Source organism: Jaculus jaculus, chromosome 1 (genome assembly GCF_020740685.1).
Source record: "Jaculus jaculus isolate mJacJac1 chromosome 1, mJacJac1.mat.Y.cur, whole genome shotgun sequence".
Classification (NCBI taxonomy): Eukaryota; Metazoa; Chordata; class Mammalia; order Rodentia; family Dipodidae; genus Jaculus; species Jaculus jaculus.
In genome coordinates, this window is record NC_059102.1 from 233,640,410 (window position 1) to 233,656,842 (window position 16,433).

At 52.4% G+C, this 16,433-nt stretch overlaps 1 protein-coding gene across 1 annotated transcript in view; it reads right to left on the reverse strand.

Annotated features, from left to right (window-relative positions):
- Positions 1-16,433, reverse strand: part of Znf423 (zinc finger protein 423) — a 317,240-nt gene that overhangs the window by 274,210 nt on the left and 26,597 nt on the right. Inside the window, exon 2 of the mRNA XM_004664840.2 lies at positions 1,456-1,515. The gene's annotated coding sequence lies outside the window, so the exon portion shown is untranslated. The remainder of the gene's footprint in view (positions 1-1,455; positions 1,516-16,433) is intronic.

Consider the following 16,433-nt stretch of genomic DNA (forward strand, 5'->3'; position numbering starts at 1 on the left):
AGCTGTGGGCTGGAAAACTGCCAAATCCCATAACTCCTCCCACTCCTGGGCACCCCAGGAAGGCCCAGGAACTGGCCATTGCACTGTGGAGTCACAGAGCTACAGGCAGTGGGGGCCCAACAACAGACATCACCATTGTCTCCTGCAGACCAGGAGATGTCCCACCACCTAGGGCTACAGCCTGCAAACCTGTCACTTCCTCCATCACCACAGAACCACCATGTCACCTCGCTCGCACCCCACCACTGTTCCCATCACCCACATCACCCTCACTACCACCAGGAAAACAGCTAGAAGGCCGCGAGGCGAGGAAAGGAGTAAGGATTTCCCACAGACAGGGCAGAGAGCCTTCCTAGGCCAGGAGGCTTGGGCGCAGGAGGCTGGCACAGCCTAGACACATACACCCGTACTCTGTCTAGAGCTATAGTCTTAAACAGTTTCCGTAATCCTAAGTCTACATCACCCCCACACAACAAAGCTCCACAGCCCCTGACCACTGCACGCCCCTGCTCCCTAGAACTGAAGTACCCCCAACCCCACCCATGGAGGGGATCACTCACAGACATAACAAGGCCCACACCTGCATCAACCAAACCTCTGAGGAACCACTACAGTGTTGAATGTGCGGACACCTAAACGTGGACCCAAGGCACACCTCAGTCTCCCCAGTTACAATACCAGACCTAATGGCTTTCTGGTCGGTCTCCTCAGATCAGCCTGGGTCTGAACCTGGAGCAGAAGGTCAAGATCTTGGGATAGGCCTGGCACAGAGGCAGCTGATGGGGACAAGGAAGAAAGCCTGTCACATGCTAGACAGAGAACCAGGGTGCCAGTGCCATGGGAAATACTGGCTTGATGTGGAGCCCCCGCACGCGAGCTCTCAGGGGCCCCAAAGCCACTTTCAATCTCAAACTCCACAGGTAACTCCACATTACAAGGCACAGCGGTCAGAAAAACCTCAACCATCATCAGTTTGGTGACACAGAACCAGGAAGATGAGGAGCTGAGGTGGAAAAGCCCAAGGCATTGTTTGTCGATCTTGTCACCCATCAGTACCACACACACCCAAATTGGGCTGTTCCCTCTATCACCTCCCCCTGGAGACGTGAGCTGGGCTTGGACCAGGAATGGAAGAACAGAAATGCTGGTTTAGGCTGAAGATTTTGCAATGAGATGGGAAGAAGTATGCAGTGGCACCCAGATCTGGAGCTTCCAGGCCTGGGCATGTGACTGCGGCCCTCAGGAGCAGAAGGGCATTCTAGTCTCCATATGCAATGGATTTTACTGGCCATGTGGAATTGATATATAATTGTGTTACATGGGGAAGTCTGGACCAGACACAGGAATGTGACATAAAGAATACTGTTTCCATAACCATCTGGGTGGCTTTCTGAGTTCCCTGGGCCAGGCCCCACCAAGTCTCCAGCAACTTTCCACTAGCCCTCGGGCACTTACCTGCTGATGCCACGGAGGAATCCCAGGCCAGCGAGAAGTCAGAGGCCTCCCCCTCTTCAACTAGAAGAGAACACAGAGAGACCGTGAGTTTGGACGGTGCACACCACAGGTCATGAGGTGGGGCGCTGGGCAATGAAGTTATGGAGCATTGGTGGGGGGGGGGCTTCATATGATTCCCACAACCAAGGGAGGGGTAGAGAGCCTATAAGGAAGATCCTGTTCATGTTACAGAGATGCGCAGTGATCAGAATAAACCACAAACAGCAATAAACTACTGTGTCATTTATGGTTTCCACAACCCTGTGCCCTGGCAGACATTACTAATCAGCCACAGCACTGTCTCCAACCAGAGATGCCAGACTCTTTGCCCACTCAGTGCTACGGCCATTAATATCTACGCTCATGCCCAGGCCATTTGCCACCAACAGCAATGAGGCTTGACTCAGAACAGTCCCTAATCCTGCAGGCATTCGGCCCTCCCAAGGGCCACATCACGCACTACAGAGATATGAAGGCTCCCTCAGTCAGTCGGAAGTTGGTCAAGTGCAGGACACTGGTTCTCACACGAACACCTGACTTTCAGGTAGACCTCAGGGCGCTCAGAGGCTAGTGTGGCTAAGTCAGTACATCTGAGCACCGCAGCTCAAGGGATGGCAAAAAAAGAAGACAGCTTGCTTTCCCTGCTCCAGCCTGGGCCCCATGGAATGAGGCAAGACAGGGATGGAGGTCCCCTCCACCCCAGACCCCAGCACTTGAAACCAAACTAGTAGAGGCCACGCACAAGGAGAACATGGGAGAAACACTATCCAGTATAATAGCACTCTTGTCCTGGAATCCATCCCAGTCTGGAGCACATAATAATATTAAAGCTGGGTTATGGACTTTGTAAATGGAACTTTGTTTAAGCCAAAAATGTGCGTGCATGGTGTTTTTCAGATTTAATGGGCTCTGCAGCTCTACACACGTGCAGGCCAAAGCAACCAGAGCCACCCACCTCTCTGGCCCCCCGATGCTATTACTGGGGTGGTTGAATGCCCACTGAGAGCCAGGCACTGTGCTCAGGTCTTCTCAACCATCCCCGAGTTGAGTCGTAACAGATGACAGGGCATGCCTGAGGTCTCACAGCGGGTCACCTGTGCTGCGTCTGAGCCCCGGCCCTGGGTCGCCTGTGTTGAAGAGTATTCCCCAGTAAACCAGGGCACCAAAACCACTATCCAGAGTCCTGCTTGCTCAAGGTAGGAAAGCCATGGCTTCAGCTTGCCGCCAAGAACTCAGCATGCTGAGCAGCCAACCAATGAGAAGAGGGAGTGAAGTGGCTGTTCAAGCCCAGGCTCTCTCTGTCTCTGAGCTGTGTGTCCTTGATCAAACTCTCTAAACTCTGAGCTTCTGCGTTCCCATCTCAAAAAAATAGAGATGATAGGGTATCGAAGCTGAGGGCAACTGGAAGGATCAAATGGGAGGACTCTGCACTGTGCCCACATAAGCAGCTGCCCTGCAAACATCAGGACTGTTATCTGCCGGAGGCTGGCACAAACATTAGGGTGGGTGTGGTACCGTGGATTGAAACCCCTTGCCCGTCTACCCACTCTTCCTCCCCACTACAGCCCTCAGACATGGCACATGCGGGAATAGTTGGGAGGGGGGTTAGCAGGCCAAAAAATGCTGGCCACGTGTCTCCGGCAGAATCTCATAATCAAGCCGGTAAGATGTGGTGGTGATGGGGACAGGACCAGAGCCATGTTCCGCCCTGCTAGCTACATCTGGGGTGGGTTTGCTATCACAGTTCTATAACATGAACCAGGACTTCACACCTGGCAAAATGATATACTCACTAGGATGACTGTAACCAGAAGCAAACCCCATGGAAGGGAGCACACCTGTCCCCCGAGAGCCCAGAGCTCTCCATAGTTCGCCCTTCACCTGCGCGTGCGCACGGCATTTAAGGCTATTAAGCGGCTGCTGCCATTTTGAAAGGTCCCTGTGCCGCCATTTTGTTGGACACCTCCAGCAAGGTCTGGGTGGGTCCCCACAGACTGAGAGTCACAGGCACTGCAGTGTTCATGCATGGCATCTGTTTTCCCTCTGTCCTCTGTGTGCCCCAGGTATAGGGACAAACAGCCCCCTACAGTGGACACATACAAGTCTGTTGAGTTATAAAGTCTTGCCTCCCAAGTCTCTCACTGATTTCTAAAATATTTACTTGTCTGTTTGTTTGTTTATTTATTTATTTGAAAGAGAGAGAGGCAGAGAGAGAAAAAGACAGAGAATGGGTGAGCCAGGGCCTGCAGCCGCTGTAAACGAATTGCAAATGCATGTACCACCTTGTGCATCTGACTTACGTGGGTCCTAGGGAATCGAACCTGGGTCCTTTGGCTTTGCAGGCAAGAGCCTTAACAACTAAGCCATCTCTCTAGCCATCTCATTGACTTTTGAGGGTGTCCCCAAAAGGCATTCAGCCTTCCCCATGTAAGGACCTGGTTTCGGTCATAATGGGAAAGCAAATGTGAACACATCCACCATTTCCTAGCCCCTAGGGAAGGGACTGTTCTGGGGATGAGAAACTGCAGACAGACTACAGAGTAGAGAACAATCCTGGGTGGGCTGGCTGGCTGGCTGGGAAGGTCAGCACCACAGACCGGGAGGGAGGGCAGCCTTCCTGCAGTGAACAGGGAGGCCCCTGCTCAGCAAGGGACCCGTGCACCAACTGGCCTCATGTCTGGAGCACAAATGCATTTTCTCACAACTGCTGCCACACCTACCCAGATGCCACCTCTGCCCACATTATGTCCTTTGAAGGTATGAGCACACGACCCTTTATGAATTCTTGATGAGGAAAGTAACTCCTCCACCCCCATTCCACCCTACTCAAGGCCCTTCCCTGCCTAATGCTATGGCTATGGAAAGGATTTTCTCCCAAGCTGGGCACACCAGGTGTTGGCTTCGGGAAGGGTGAGCCCACCCTGGCAACATGCACTCCGGTGCCCTGAACTTCAATCTTCCCCCTACCACATCCCTAGACTGGAATTCTGTTGCAGAGGCACAGGGAACCTTGAGGACTGAATGCTTTGGGGACAATCAACCAGTTGGTACAGGGCCAGCCTAGGAGCACCTCAAAGGGACTGCCCACCAGTCAGGGGCTCAAAGGCTTTCTGGAGACCTCCTCGGCAGCCACAGGTAACTAATTTATGTGACCTAGCGCCACTGAGATTGCGACGTACCCGTGACCCTGTTCTGTTCTGGGCACCGGGGACTGCAGAGTTTGGAGCAGAGAGCAACGTGGGGGCAGGCTGAGAAGGTTCCGCCCTCCAGGGAACAGGGACAAGTACTCTAGTCAGTGGTAGCTTCAGGAAGCCCGTGCAATGGGCATTTTTCTGGGGGACATATCATTTCCATCAGAAATTACACATAAAATGCTCTCCCCGTTCTCATAACCCCAGCCCCCCCCCCCAAAAAAAAAACCTAAAGAACCACTGGACTCAGGAGTTTTCTACACTGGCCCCGACCCCGCTAGTCTTCCCTTGTTTGCTCCGCTTTGCTATGCTGGTGGTCATGCCACCCTTGCAGGGCTACTGGGTTCACCTTGGTCTCATGGTGGCTCAAGTCCCCCATTTACCAGGGCAGGTGGTGAGCGAGGCAAGGACACATAACTCCCTCTCCTCAGCTCAAACTTAGGGAAGCCCTATCTCCCCAACCAGCCTAGATAAGTGAGCCTCAAAGGCCTCACGTCTCATTGTCAAGTATGAACCAAAACATCACTGATTAAGGAACAAAAAAGCATACATGAGGCCAAGGGTGGCACCCCATGGCAGAGCGTCTGCCTCGTGGATGGGAAGCCCAAGGCCAAGTGTCAATCCCTAGCACCATCAAAAAGCAAAACAGGGGCTGGAGAGACAGCTTAATGGTTAAGGCATTCGTCTGCAAAGCCAAAGGAACCAGGTTCAACTCCCCAGGACCCACATAAGCCATATGCACAAGGTGGAGCAAACATCTGGAGTTCATCTGCAGTGGCTGTATGCCGTGGCACGCCCATTCTCTCTCTCTCTCCTTCTCTCTCCCTCTCTCTGTCTCTTTCTCACTCAAGTAAAAAAATAATTTTTTTTTAAAAAAGCAAAACAAGACAAAAGGCGCATTGAAGATGGAAGGCTGAAACAGGAGAATGCCAAAGCTCAAGAGCCAGCTAGCCTGACAAACACACAGGAGCAACCAACAGGAGACAGCCTGTCTCAAAACAAGGTAAAGGGAAGGACCGACATTTAAGGTTGTCCTCTGATCTACACACACACACACACACACACACGCACGCACGCACGCACACACACACAAATGTTTTTTAAAAGAAGCCTACTCTTCAGGCATCATGACCCCTCTCCACCCTCCTACCTGGCCTCACGCTCTTACAGAGTAAATCACTAAGCTGAAGTGTTTGGCACAGCAAAGCAGCACAGGGCAACATCACAGGAAGGCCATGGCCTGGACCCGCCAAGGACAGCCATAGGTCTGCAGCCTGCTCTGGACAGACTGCTGGGCACTTGAGCCAGCACAGAATTTCCCCTTCAGAACCAGCCCTTCATCTGCACAGAACGTCACGTCCGTGGCGGAACCCCAGGCAGAGGGGTTGAGGGCCTGTGTCTTCCTGTCTGCTGCCTTCTTCCCTTTCCCTCCTGGCTTTGCTGGCGAACAGAAGACATCTGTCACAGTCCAAGATCGCCAAAGGCAAAGTAGTTCAGGCTCAAGGAAAGAGTAGCCCTTCCAGAACATACCCAGCAGCTCAGCTACCTGCAAGGAGCATGGGAAAGGAAGTAACCAGGGCTGGGCTCCAGGAGGAGGGGCCCCGAGTCACTGCATCTCAGGCAAGACCTCCAGGCTACCACACCCAGGAGTTCACATGAAGGGTTCATCCAAGCAAAGACTAAAAATGTGCAGGTGAAAAAAAAAGAAATGAACCTTACTAAACATATACGAGACCTTTTTTCTTGTCATCATCCAAACAATATCTAAACAATAACCAATTATTTACATAGCACTTACAATGTGTTAAGAGATTATAAATAACCTAGAGATGATTTAGAATCTTCTGAGCCCTACATCAACCCTACATCATTTCCGATAAGGGACTTCAGCTTCCCCGGATTGTTCTATCTGCGGCCAATCCTGGAAGCAACCCCACAGCTTCCCAGAGATGACTAGACTGGGTCCGTTCTGACCTTCAGTCTCCTCTGTAAGCAGAAGCAGCAGCCTCCCAAGCTAGCAGAGGGCTGAAACAATGCTCCTCAGCTGATTAACCCTGCAGCCAGTGCAGCTCACATTCCTGGGGTGATTCATGTTCCCCTCCACCCTGGGCTCTGGCTGGTGCTGAGGTCTCCCTCCATCTGGAAAAGCAGCAGGGAGGGGCTTGTAATGACAGTGATCAGGTTTCCCCACCAAGAGTCACCACACCAAAGAAGGCCAAGCTGGAGCCCAGATCATTTGGCACCCCAGCTTTTCTGTCCCCACCCCAGTACAAAGACAGAAGCACTGGAGTCCACAAATGTCCTTCCCACGCTGCCCTGCCGTCCTCGGCACTCTCAAGGCCTAGGGAAAAAGGGGCTGAGAGGAGGCCTTCAGGAGTGGGGGCTGCAGGGCCAGATTCCTGTCTAGGGCAGCTGACCCAAGGTCGAACCCCTCTCTGCTCTTCCCTAAATAAGATGATGGTGTTGTGTGAAGTAAAGCCACTACCGGTGCTAGTTTTCTGGGGGGGGGGGGGTTAATATATTTTTTATTTATTAGAGAGAGATAGGGAGAGAGAATATGAGAGTGTCAGGGCCTCTAACCACTGCAAAGGAACTCCAGATGCATGTGTCACCTTGTTCATCTGGATTTACATGGGTACTGGGGAATTGAACCCAGACCCTTAGGCTCAGCCACCTCTCCAGCCCAAAGTTTTCTCTAAGCACTAGAAAAAGAGTTATTACTCAAACAACCCATGACAGAACCTACCTGGCCTCCCTGCCCACACCCACTGAGGGCAGGGCCCACCAATTCCCACACTTTGTCCCATTAGCTGGAGATGTAGTTTTCTAAGGCTCCGCAAAGTGATTAAGATCCGTTGTGAAAACTTCCTTTCATTTGCCTGCAAGCACCTGGGGTGAAACACCTACTCTCCACACATATGCACACTGTCACCACACACACACACACACACACACACACACACACACACACACGGTATATGACTACACCAGCAAGAAACGCCAACCTGAACAGAATCACAGTGACACCCTGCACCCCGCTATGCATCCAATACCCCTTCCCCTTCACCTTCACGGTGCCCCAATGGGGGAGCCCTTATCCCCCCCATACACACTTTTCTGGTGAGGAAACAGAGCCCCAGGATGCCACTATGGCTCCAAGAAACCCTGCAACAGCTTCCAAGCAGGGCTTCAGTTCACAGGCAAAAGGGGAGGGAAGGGAAGGAGGGAAGAAGGAAGAGAGGAAAGAAGAGAGGGTCCAGCCTACAAAGGATCAGAAAAGGAAATGGAAAAGCGTCAAGGCCCCTTGATATGTCAACAGTAGTAGAAACTGAATCAGGATCTGAGAAGAAGCAAAGACAACATGGCAAATGTGTTGGACAGGTGCCTACGTGAACTAAAACAGCTTTTCTCATTCTTTACTAACAATGTTTCATAGCTCTGTCAGAAGAGAACTCAGACCCGGAGAAATCAAGGGCCCCAGAGACTGGCGAGAGCAGCCCTTGACATGCTGCTCTGTGCTGGTCCTGAGCAGGTGGGGTAACAGACGCCAGCTTGACGTGGAGCCCTTGGGTCCTTTCCCAACACCTTGCGCCAGAATACAGCACAGAGAGGCTTCCAGATGCTTCTGTAGCTGCTGCCAGAAACTGAGCTTTACTGACCCGATTCAGAGAAGGGAAAACAGAGTCTTACAGAAGAGGCAGCGCACCAGGGAGCAGACAAGCAGACCTATAGCCTGAGTGTCCTGACTCTGAACAAGCAGCTGAGGGGACTGGTCGCCCACTGTGACCAGCCTCGGAGCGGGGGGCGTCAACCCGAGTTGCCACAGCACTGCTGCCAGCAGGAGTGGCTGCACCTGGGGTACAGAACCCCATTCTGCACGCTCCGGGGATGCGCCCAGGACCCGTACTTCTCCAGATGAGTCTGCTGTGTGCTAGAGGTGGGAAACCTCGAGCCTGACACTCCCATGATATATGGGCAGGTATTAACCCTGTGAATTAATCTGCAGGTGAGAAAAACTGAGGCTAAGCAATTTGCCACAAGGCAGGCTGTCATGAAGCCAGGTTAGTGCAGGGCCAGGGGTGGCATGGGAGCAGTAATGGCCTGGAGCTAGGATGGCAGAACAAGGGTGACAAAGCGGGGATGGCACAGAGCTGGGCTGGTGGAGCGAGGATGGCATGGAACTGGAATGGCATGAAACAGGGTCTGGGATCCTTAACCCGCTTTCCTTCTGCCTCCAGCCAGCTGAAGCTCCAGCCCCAGATGGAAGAGGGTCAGTCAGGACAAGCCCAGCCTCCAACTCACTTGCACTTCCTTGCCCAGTCCCTGGGATCCCCTTGCTCAGAGATTCCTTGAACTCCCACCCCAAGTGCTGTGCCAGGGCATCGTTAAGAGAAGAGTTCATCGTCCCCAAGCATACAAGCCCCTTAAGGCAACATGTGAAGCAATAGGAGACAGCTGTCTGTTGGTATGTTTAGCAGACAGCTCTAAGGGAAGAAAAGGCTTAGGTTTGCAGGATCCACCACTAGCTATAGTATAAAGCCTCCTAGTACGGCCAATCTCAAGTTATCCAACCCCGACCACTGACCCTGGGGCGGGGGATGAGCTCGAAGAAAAGCAAGAGAACACTGTGCTTGTGGTCCATCATTGCATGGAACAAGAGTACCAGTAAACCAGGAGGAAAAAAAAAAAAAGTGGGCAGCTCACTGCCAAGGGGGCTGGAGCCAAGACACGAACTGATACCTGGCCTACTCAGCTCATCCCACATAAGCCATACGTGAAACAGAGAATTAACTCTCCTGGAGCTGTTCTTTTCTACTGTTTCCTACAGTTAGCACCTACGATTGGATCTGGACTTTCCAGGGGAACAAATTTCTGGGCAAGTCTGTGAGGAGTACCTAATTAGATTAGTTGAAATGGGAAGAGCCATGCTAACTGTGCCTGAATAAAAGGCAAAGCGCAAGCTGACCACGAGTGGTCACTGCTCTCTGCTTCCTGACTGCGGGTGCAATGTGAGCAGCTGCCTCGCCTCGAGCTCCCGCCGCCGCGCCTTGCCTGCCGTGATGGACTGTTCCCTCACTGTGAGCCAGAGCAGGGCTTTCTCCCTCAAATTGCTTTTGTCAGTTATTTTGCCAAAGCAACAAGGATAGTATGTTGTTTGTTTCCTTATTTTTGAGGTAGGGTCTCACTCTAGCCCAGGGTGACCTGGAACTCACTACGTCGTCTCAGGACGGTCTCAAACTCATGGAGATCCTCCCACTTCTGCCTCCCAAGTGCTGGGATTAAAGGCGTTGCCACCATGCCTGGCTTATTTTTCTCTTCTTATACAAGTTTCTGGCATAGGGGCTATGGAGCTAGCGCCATCGTTTAAAAGCACTTGCAAAACCTTCTGGCCTGAGTTTGATTCCCAAGCACCTACATAAAGCTGGATGCAAAGCAGCCCATGTATCTGTGATCTCAAAGTGACTGACAATCAGAGGCACAAGACTGAAGCCTTTGGGCCAGTTGACCTGATGTTCCCATGAAGTCTAACAGTTTGTTTGCAGCAGTAAGAAACCCTGTCTCAAAGAAGGTGGAGCACAGACGTCATGAATTTGTCCTCTGAACTCCACATGTATGTCCCCCTCCACAGACATATAAAGTAACTAAATAAAGAATTTTAAAAATATTTTTATTTTTATTTATTTGAGAGAGAAAAATAGGCAGAGAGAGAGAGAATGGGTGCACCAGGGCCTTTGGCCACTGCAAACTCCAGATATGTGCGCCCCTTGTGCATCTGGCTTATGTGGGTCCTTTGGCTTTGAAGGCAAGCGTTTTAACTGCTAAGCCATCTCTCCAGCCCCCAGAAGTAACCATTTTAACTTTCTGATATAGTAACCCATGTGCCATGTCAAAAACCAGGAAATAGAAAAGTTAAAATTAAGAAACTGGAAGACCATCTTTCTCATGTAGGAACACTTTATTACAACTTTACAAAGATATTAACAGCACATGGAGCTGAAGAATGGAGAAAGTTCTGTAGTCTTTCCAACTCAGCATCCCTGAGCATCTTTTCCCATCATACCACAGAGACCATCACTGGAGATGACACTGCCCGTCCTGTCACAGGAGGCTTAGAGACTGATGTAACCAATCTCTTGTTGCTGTGTACCTGGGAAACTTCCCGCTGTTCCCTCGTGCCACAGTATCCGCATTAGAGCACACACTCGCACACGTCTTGCATGCAGTGAGAGCATGGACACTGGTTTTTCTTAGCATTAGTTCTCAGGGGCAGAGTTTCTAGAACAAAGACTTGTCCCTTTTTAGGCTATGAGACCCACTGTCAAGGTGTTTGGCTTCGTCCTCCTTCCCTGAGCGAGGAACTATGAGAGCTAACTACAGTATGACCTCATGCTTATGCCAGATCCTCTCAGTGGCCCTAAAATGTAGGTTCCCCCCACTAAAAAAGGTGAGAGCCCATTTTACTGGTGGGGCAAACAGAACTTAAATGGATTTGGTCAAGAGGCCTAAATCATACAAGCAAAGAACTCAGATATTTTTATTTAAGTTTTGTTTGTTTGTTTTTTTTTTAATTTGAGAGAGGGGCAGATAGAGAATGGGCGCGCCAGGGCCTCCAACCACTGCAAACGAACTCCAGATGCATGCACCACCTTGTGCATCTGGCTTACGTGGGTCTTAAGGAATCGAACCTGGGTCCTTTGGCTTTGCAGGCAAGTGCTTTAACTGCTAAGCCATCTCTCCAGCCCCCAAACTTGGATCTTCACAGCCTGCTCGGCTCCACAGCACCTGGGGATGCAGAGATGGCCCACCACAAACCTGTAGCTTACAGTGCGACCTCAAGTGTGACTCTACCTCGCTGAGCCCGGGTTTCCACACCATAAAAGAACAAAGAAATCCCCATTCGTTCTGATGACAAAGCAAAACAAGCCAGGTAAAGCGCTCACCTTAATGCCTTCTGAGAGTTGGTCAACACTCTGTTTTGCACCCCAGAAAATTCCACGGAGTTGGGCTATTTCCTGAAAACTCCTTTTCTGGGAGCCGCCCACCCTGATCACTAAGGGCCCCAGCCCCTGCAGGCTTTCCTCCTATCTGATCTTGTCCATCCTTGCAGTCGACTTTCTCACTCATGTGTGTATTTCCTTTCGTGCAGTTGTTGCTGCATGGTCTGTGGACCCATGTGCATGCACGCGTGCGCACACACACACACACACACACACAAACACACACGTGCACTCACAGTGAGGCCCGGTTCCCCATTCGTTTTGGTGGCAATAGCAGGCTTGTGCCCACCAGCTATCCAACTCTGAAGAGCAGTGTGACCCGGCAGAGGGTACCACAGCGGTGCATGGAGGGGTCACATGACGCCCACTCACAGCACTGGGTGGAGGCACCAGGTGTACACTGGAAAAAGGTGGCACTAAGGTTGCAGGTCCAGACACACAGTAGGGGCAGGCTGTGGATCTCAGTCCTCCACTCAGGACAAAGACAACTGCACCCACCCAGAGCTGTGGAGAGTGAACAAAATCCCACTCTCCTTTCTTTTTTTTCCCCCACTTTCCTCTGAAGAAAAGCACCATAAAAGAGAAACTAATGTTTTTACAAGCCCTTAACAGCTTGTCCTCGATGCTCACACACTGTAAATAAATGTTAGAGCGAGCATTATTATACATGTGCTTTTTTTTAACATGTACTGAGGAAACTGAGGCTCTGGCTGAAAACTGATGCATGTACACACAAACACACACACACACACACACACACACACACACACACGCAATGGGGAATGCATTCATGTGGAAGTGTTCTTACTGGGTCGGGGCAGGCGCTCTTGTCTTCCTCTCGGTCCTTCTATTACCCCCTCCTACCCTTGCTCGCTTGTGTGGTGGAGAAGACAAAGCACAAAGCGCCTCATGCTGGCCATCTCTCAGGGTACAGAACATTGGTTTCAGCCATACACGCGCACGGGCCCTCGAACCTGCACCAGAGCAGCCCCGCGCCTCCCACAGCATGCCATATGCCTTGCTGATGTCCCCAGGGTGAGAGTAATCAGAATGCTGAAGGAGTTAGTACCTTTAATAAGTTCCATCTGAAAGGGGCACTTCATAGGCACAGGTGTGTGCCCCCCCCAATAGAACCTCCCTTGCCCACCCACCATGGCTAGCAAATCCATGGGGAAGCTTTTGCGACCTCCTGCTTCCCCACCTGCCAGCTGTTCCCACCCAAGCTTCCCTCACCAGAATTTCCAAGACAACCTGCATACCTTCACTGTACCCAGCACCCACCATGGGAGCTACAGCACAGGCTCCAGACCCCACAGGCGGAAGCTCTGCAGGTGAGGCTCTCCATACTTCCACCATGAGTGAACACACACACACACACACACACACACACACACACACACACACACTGAAGTTACAGGTGCTTTCCAGACCCCAAACTCCCTTCATCTACTTCACTTTCTCCTAGCTTCAATCTCAGCCCTATAGCTCACGAACCCACACGCTGGCTGTGATATTACTTACCTTCCTAACGCATGTGAGAACAAATGGAAAATAATGTGGTCCTGAGCCAGGTGGGCTGGTACATGGGATCCCAGCACTAGAGAAGCAGGAGGATCAATGAGAGATCAAGACCAGCCCCAGCTACAAAAAGTACCCCTGGTCCTCTCTCTCCCCCATGCCAGGGGAGAGAACTCAGGTACTGGGCTCAAAAGCACCGGACCTATTTCACAGACTGTGCTACCAGCCCACGCTGGGCCAGGAAGACTCAGGGAAGCCCAGCCCAAGGCAAGGCCTTTGAAAGGGCCTTGGGTGGGTAGGGATGAGACTAGAGGCAAGATGCCTAAAGCCCTCAAAGGCCAAGGCTGGCACAGAGCCTGGGAGGTATGCCCCTTGAAAAGGAATACACTGGTTTTTTCCTACCCCCCCCCCCACATCTGTCTCATTCCACAACCCTGAAAGGCCCAATACTTGCCAGATGTGGGCCGCCCAGAGGGACCAAGTTCATTTTCCTCGTGTCTTGTGATAATACTTGGCTGTGTTTATTTAACTTTCTGCTTTGGACAGTGGAGAGATGGGCCAGGAAAATCAGCTTGGCTTCCTTCAAAACACAGCGGCCCACACATCACGCGAGGACACCCACAGACGCTCCCCTCCACCCTCGGAAAAGACACACCTGGCCTACTGCTGGCAGGGTCCTGCGCTGGAGCCCGCTATGGGGAAGGGGGGAGCCACTCACGGGCTCCGTGTGCCATAGAACACAGCTAGCTCCCTCTTCCCCAAAGTTCTTGGCCTCAGAGAGCCGTAGGGAAACCAAGGACCCTATAACCACACAGGCCCAAGAAGGGGAGAGAGGAAGGACTATCGTGAGAAAGGAGTGTGCCCAGACACCCAGAAGGGGCATCTTCTCCTCCCACAGTGTGTATGTCAGGCTCCTGGAGAACTCAGGGGCAAAACCTCAGCCCCCATTCTTCTGCCCTAGGCTTGGTGCTCCAGCCTGAGGCACCTGAAGCAAGCTCCTCAGGACAGGGACAAAGACACCAGCGCACCCCAGAGCACCCAGCAGGACCTTGCAGGGATGGGGGAGGCTTCTGTACTACCACAGACACCTAGCCCTGATAGCCGGGGACCTCACGCCCTGTTCTTCCCACATGACAGGGACACCACCCACAGATGGCACTCCCCTTCCCAACTCCACCTACCCTGACTGACTCCACCAGGCTCAGCCACCCTGGGAAGCAAATACGCGGAGCGAGGCCAGGCGTGGTGGTGCTCACCTGTAATCTCAGCACTCGGGAGGCAGAGGTAGGAGGATCACCGTGAGAGTTCAGGACCACCCTGAGACTACCTAGTGAATTCCAGGTCAACCTGTGCTAGAGTGAAATCCTACCTTGAAAAAAAAAACAATCAGCAGCTGTCTGGAAGGGCATCAGCCCTATTTTGTGGCTCATAGGCTCTTCACTCCAAGGAGAACAAGAAATGAACCCTCACCCTGTGTCAAAATAACCTGTTCTGGCGGCCAGGGACCTCCCCCCCACCCCCAGTCTCCATTCTTATTCATGTTTCTATAAGGAAGCACACTGTGAGGGTGTAGGCCCGTCAGGACTGGCAGTCTGAAGGGCGCAGAGCACTGTGGGAAGTCAGGCAGGTCTGGCTCTGCCCCCACCCACCCCGATGGCTGTGGGAATTGAGCCTGCAGTCCAGCTCCCTTTGTCTCAGTTTGCTCATCAATACCAAACAGAGGTCATACTAGCATCAGGCCCGGTAAGGAAGCAACTGGACTCCGAGGAGAGAGCCAAAGCTTGGAGCCTGACGTTTGTACAGTCAAAGCCTGACGGCCGGTCCCTGGAGGAACAGTGCCGGTGGTCTCAGCTCATGACACTACGCTGGCCCAGGCCCCTCAACAAAAACAGAGGTGGGGCTGGAGAGATGGCTTAGCGGTTAAGCACTTGCCTGTGAAGCCTAAGGACACCGGTTCGAGGCTCGGTTCCCCAGGTCCCACGTTAGCCAGATGCACAAGGGGGCGCACGCGTCTGGAGTTCATTGGCAGAGGCTGGAAGCCCTGGCGCGCCCATTCTCTCTCTCTCTCCCTCTATCTGTCTTTCTCTCTGTGTCTGTCGCTCTCAAATAAATAAATAAATAAAAATTTAAAAAAAAAACAAAAACAGAGGTGTACTGCATCCACCTACTATCCCGCCCAGGAAAAGCTGTACTCGACTCTTGTGGGTGTTGGGTCATGATGGGCAGTGCCACGGATCACACCACATGTCACTCAGAGGAGGCCACTGAGATCCAAAGGTCAGTGTGCTTCTGGCATCACAGGGCCTGGACTAGGATCTTACCACAGACCTCAGGGTGTTCCCTGCTATGCCTCCACTGCCCTGGCCACTGCCAACCACACTCTGGTTAGCAGAGGTGAGGGGCATAGGCAAGACCCCTCAGGAAGCCTAATGCAGCCCCTTCCCCTGACAACGGAGACACCAGCAAACGCCATTTCCCTCTCCTGAGACCCCAGGGTACCCTGAGATGGGGAAGCCACCATGGGCCCAGCCTCACCCTGCCAAGGCAAGGATATGACACGGTCACCAGGTCAGAAGGACAGCAAGATCTGAGGGCACCTCTTCTAGTTGCTTCAGACCAAGGACCAACCCAACCATGAAGGACAGATTCCAACTGACCTGCAGTGCCCAAAGCCCTAGTTACTACAAGAAGCTGACCGTGGTACCAGGCCTGGTATGAACTCTGGTCCCTAGCAGCCCTTGCTCTCTACCTGGGAAAAGCCCTGAACACACACTCCCCTAGACAGCTGCCTGCGACACGTGCCGCCCCGCCAGGCCAGACAGCGCAGGACACGGAAGGGCTGTAGATGGGAAGGGTGGAAACCCAGCGGGCCTGGGTCCTGAGCCTCGGACTCAGTACATCTCTAAAACAGCAAAGTTACACCAGCTTGTCACTGGGCACCCAAAGCAAGCTGCAAAACAGCTCTGGGTGATCCCGGGGGCGAGCACCAGGCTAAGTCCTCTCTGGGCATTAGCTCTCTTAATGCTAATGGGCAGCAGGGCAGCACAGGAGGACATCAGGACATCAGGGTAGGTCAGAGGTCGCTCGGCCATGGCCTGTGAGATCAGAACACGTCCAGCCCTGACTGCCACTGCAACTGTGACTGCTCTGGCTGTGGCACTTCAGAGCTTTTTCTACGAGCTCTCTGTGCAGGGCCAGCACCTGGACCAGCCCCTCAGCCTCCCTCCTCCGC